Below are 4849 nucleotides of genomic sequence, written 5' to 3'. Positions count from 1 at the left end.
GAATGGGAAAGAGAACAAGGAATGAACTAAAACGGACATAGAATGCTGTAGAAGGTTTATGAAAAAGGAATCTTGGGAAAGGAATTTTGCATGTGATCAAGCTGGATAAGATTGAATGAATTTGTTAAAGGGTTGTTTTTTTTTTTCTTAAGCTTTCATAGTAACCGTGCACTGATGTAAAACTAGAACTTAATTTTCTTTCGTCTGTTAAAAAGACAAAGTTTATTGAACTATTGGTCTGCTCTTGGTAAGAGATCATAAAAGGTTTTTTTTTTTATGATTTAAAGTTATCTGCCTAGAAAATTCTATGTTTTGCCAAAATATTTTCCTGTGTTTACCAGGTCTTTGATTACTTAGGAAAATAGAGCCTTCTCAATATTAGAAGAGCTGATTTTTGCTAACAACTGTGTAAGCCCCTGTATTTCCCTTTAAAATCTTTTGCTGACACTTGGATTAAATAGATAACAAAGTATTGCTTCACAGTGACCTATGATCCTATTTGATCAAGTGCTTTAAAATATTTTTGATACTTTTCTCAAACTTCCCCAAATCAAATTCTAAATGAATCTTTTGACCTGGAAGAAACTCTGAGATTATTTCCAGAGTTTTGATATTCTGACTCTTGATTTCAGCTCAGGTCATGATCTCATGGTTTGTGGGATCGAGCTCCTGGATGGGCTCTGCACCGAGAGCTCGAAGCCTGCTTGGGATTCCCTCTCCCGCTCTCTCTCACTGCCCCTCCCCTTCCTACGATCCTGCTCTCTCTCTCTCTCTCAAAATAAATAAATAAGCTAAAGAAAAAAATGTTTTTAATGATTTTAAATGATTCTAGGGTCAGGCCACTGCCCAGATATCACACTCTGGAGGATGGCGAACTGGCATCATAAACAGAAACCTACGGTACAGAAGTGGCCGCTAAAAATACTTGTCTTATCTGTGACAAACGCCAGAGGCTCTGCTGATTAACATACTAAAAATTGGTTTTCTTTAGTGAAATTTGCCCTTGTTAATTAATTAGGATATCAAGTGTGGTCTTAGTAGGTAAATTAGTTGTGCCCAAGAACTGTGAATTAGATATTTAAGAGATAGCATCCAAAGATAATAAGAGTTAAAGGAGCCCTGTAGTCTGCTCTGGTTTTCCTGACTCTGATAGAAGTTTGGCTGAATTCTGCCTCTGAAAAATTATTGCATATGCCTCAGGCTAACCTTTCATGAAAAGTAGTTTTGGGGGGGCGGGCTGGGGATCAGGTTGGTGGTTGACAGAGGTGGAAGGTGGGGGTGGGCAAAATGGGTTAAGGAAGTTCAAAGGTACAAATTTCCAGCTATAAAATAAATGAGTCATGGGGATGTAATGTACAGAATAGCGACTATAGTTAATTCTTCATTGCATATATGGAAGTTGCTAAGAGAGGGAATCATCAAAGTACTTATCAAAGGAAAAACACTGCACCTATGTATGGTAATGGATGTTCACTAGACTTATTGGGGTGGTCATTTTGCAATATACACAACTATTGAATCATTATGTTGCACATCTGAAATGAACTCACTGTTGTATGTCAATTATACCTGAGTTTTTTAAAGGTAGTTTTGGAGCTACACAAACAAGGAAACAACAACAAAAACACAGGAACTTCGCTGAACTTACAGAACAGATCTGATGACTCTTTCCTGCTTGCTTCCCAATAAATGATCATACACGTGCAGAATTTCGTCGCAGGTCTGCTATCATGACAGCTTAGCGCGTTGGGGAGACTAGCTAACCACTCTCTCCTTTCTTCTGTAGCTGCCTACCAACATCTAGCAAAACATTCCAGGTTGAGTATCACCAGAGTGGTTTCGATAGCATCACAACAGTTCTTTATGGAAATAACCGCTTACCATTGAGGACACAACTCACTTTTCAAAACATACTTATTGGGCAGATGTTCAATAAGATCTGATGAGGAAAGCAAAGGCCGGCAGAAAGTAACCAAAAATGAATTATCTGACAACACGTGGCCCACTGATGCGCATTAGAGACACCCAGAGCATGACATGCCTATAGCTTGTCATGACTCATGCTTTACTAGACAATAAAGGGTAACCCTATCTTGACAACTGCCACCCCTCCAAGATCCTGTAAATCTCACTTTCAACACACACCAAGTCCTTGGAGACTTACTTATCCCTCACCCCCACTAACTAAAAAGTATATAATCAGTCACTCCTCACAACCCCTGCGCAGCTCTTTCTGCCCACGGGTCCTGTCCCTGTGCTTTAATAAAAAGCAACTTTTTGCACCATGAGACGTCTTGACCATCATGCGGCCGACTGAATGGAGGCAGAGACCAAAGAATTGAATTAGGATGCTAGACCTGGGAAGAAAAATGATCCAAATCTTGAAAATAAGGCGAAAAGATTACAGAATATCCTTTCAAAATTATATTAGAGCATGTTCAACATGCCCACCTAAGGGGCAACCGATTTTCTCGGATATTGCTACTCTAGGGCTTAGACTCTGTAAAGTTAAATGTTATCCTGCAGAAGACTGATTAATTTCAAATGATTCTTGTTCAGCAGAAATGCAGCTAGTTTCTGTCTTTTGGAAAATAACCCCAAAGATTATACTTTTTGCTGTTCTGTGGGACATTCGCTAGTTTTTCACTCAATTTTGCAATATTATTTGAGCATTCTTTTTTTTCCCCCACTGATAATGCATTTACCAGTCTCTTCTCCTGTCACTTGAACTAGTTTACTATACTGTCCATTTCCTCATCAACAACCTAAATAAATCTCTGCCATTTAATCTCCATTGATACTTGAAGATTAGACTTTGACAGTCTCCAAGGTACTCCGGTGGCTGAGCAAAAGCTATGAAGTGTGAAAGTGTCCATTTTTATTATTATCTGGTGCTTTCCTGGATGGGACTTCCCTACGCTTCCCCAGGAAGACCACTGTGTGACTGTACAATGTCCAGACGCATGCAGGACACGTTTAGGAATCCAGATCTCAAGGGAGAGTTCTCTGGGCTCCGTTTCATTCCATGTACTACTTTCTGCAACCTGTTGTGGGTGGGACATACATGCGCTCAGGTTGGGGATAATCTTTACAGCTGGGAAAAGTACTCCAAATTACCTAGTTCAATTTACCCTTTGGGGCAGAGTGAGGAGGTGTGATAAGATCCATGACCAGGTGGGCTTCTTGTTTCATGGGGGCGGGGGGCGGGGGGGGGAGCCGCGTATTTCTAAGTCAAAATCACTACCTACTTCCTACCAACCTCGTGCACAGCCATCTGCTTATTCCTGCAATGTTGGTCTGCAGATTTCTGGTTTCTGGATGTCATCGTCGCTCGTCCCGTTCCAGGCCCAGACAGCTGGATAATATGGGGATGCCAGGTTCTGCTTCTCAGGTGACCAGAGCTGCTCAACCTGCCATGGTTGTTGGTTCATCAGGGTAAAGTGGGCGCGGGGGGATACTAGAGGTGATGCTGTCTTCAGAAATCAGAAATCAGCGTCTCATTGTTCCCCGAAGCTGGAATTTTCATCGGGCAGGAAACGTCTCACTTCTGAGTTCCCTCTAATGGAGTTCAGGGCTCGTCACAGCAGGCAAGTTGCTCAGCACTTTCTAAGTATGTGCCGGGGCCTCCCCAGGAGCCATCGTCTTTAGAGCAAAGTGGGAAGGGGGGTGCAGGAAGGTCAGGGTGGGGCTAAAGAGAGAAGCTAAGTCACCGCAGCACAACAGACTCGGTCTGTAAACCCTTCTTCACATTGTTCTGTCTCAAAAGCGCGAAGGAGAACCGGGAGGATACTTGCTATCGAACAAATTCAAACACATCGAAGATGGTGGGATGTGGTCCCCAAGGGCCTAGGGAGGCAGGAAAGGGTCTCTCCGGAGGGAGGCCGCCTCTGGGCGGAAAACGATGCTCCAGGTGAGGATCGAACTCACAACCTCGGCATCACCCGCACACATACTGCTGTATAAGTACCGCGCGCTAACCGATTGCGCCACTGGAGCACCTGCTCCCCACTTCCGGTCGCTAGCTACACGGCCTACGCAGGGGCGTCCGCCGGCGGGAAGAGAGCCCAGCCCGCGCGTCCCCCGCTGTCCCCGCGCGCCCAGGCGGAGCGGGTTCCTCTGCCACCCCGCCCGGGGCCCGAAGGCGCGGAGGGCGCTCTGCTCGCGGAAACGGCGGCGGCTGCTTCCAGGGACACACAGGTGCACGCGCTCGGGCGACCCCGACGGGCCCCCCAGGACCGCGCTCCACGCGCAGGGCTGGCCGGTGGCGGGGGGGGGGGGTGCGCACGGAGGCCTCTCCCCGCCTCTCCTCCCCACCTCCCCCCTCCGCGGTGTCCCAGCACCTGGTGGACACCCGAGGATGCTCGCGGCCGCCAGAGGGCGCGTGCGGGGCTGCCCGCTGCAGCCGAGTGACCCGCGACCTGTCGCCGGAGCCCGCGGCTCCTCCCACCCCCGGCATCCCTCCCCGGGACAGGACATGGGAACTGCCCGGGACAAACAGCCGGAACAGGTCCGAGATCGGCTCCCCCAAGTTCCCGGTGTCCCAATGCCACGTTCAACTAGGTTTTCAAAATATCTAACTGCGTTAAAGACCTGAGAGCTAGGAGAGTTGTGAGAAGGGGTGTGTGTGTGTGTGTGTGTGTGTGTGTGTGTGTCTTTACGTTTACCCGGAGTGAGGGGTCTTTCTTGGGGGTGGGTGACGTGGGAGACAGATTATGTAGAGTTAGCTGGCCGTTTCTATCCCCGATACTTTCCTTTCTTCTTCTTCTTCTTTTTTAAATTACCACTTGTCATGTACATGCATATATGATATGTCAAAGCAAACAAAAACTGTACTGTAAGATAGAAAAAT

General features: G+C 46.5%; 1 non-coding gene across 1 annotated transcript; it reads right to left on the bottom strand.

The window, feature by feature from the left end:
• Nucleotides 1-3902: 3902 nt before the first annotated feature.
• TRNAI-UAU (transfer RNA isoleucine (anticodon UAU)) lies at nucleotides 3903-3996 on the bottom strand. The gene is made up of 2 exons: nucleotides 3959-3996; nucleotides 3903-3938 (listed from the first exon to the last, which is right to left on the bottom strand). It is a non-coding gene; the product is annotated as a tRNA-Ile (tRNA).
• Nucleotides 3997-4849: the final 853 nt, after the last annotated feature.

Source organism: Lynx rufus, unplaced genomic scaffold (genome assembly GCF_022079265.1).
Source record: "Lynx rufus isolate CCGP_SWC_20201006 ecotype Redwood Valley unplaced genomic scaffold, mLynRuf1.p SCAF_6, whole genome shotgun sequence".
NCBI classification, from domain to species: Eukaryota; Metazoa; Chordata; class Mammalia; order Carnivora; family Felidae; genus Lynx; species Lynx rufus.
This window is presented reverse-complemented; position numbering and strand designations above follow the sequence as displayed.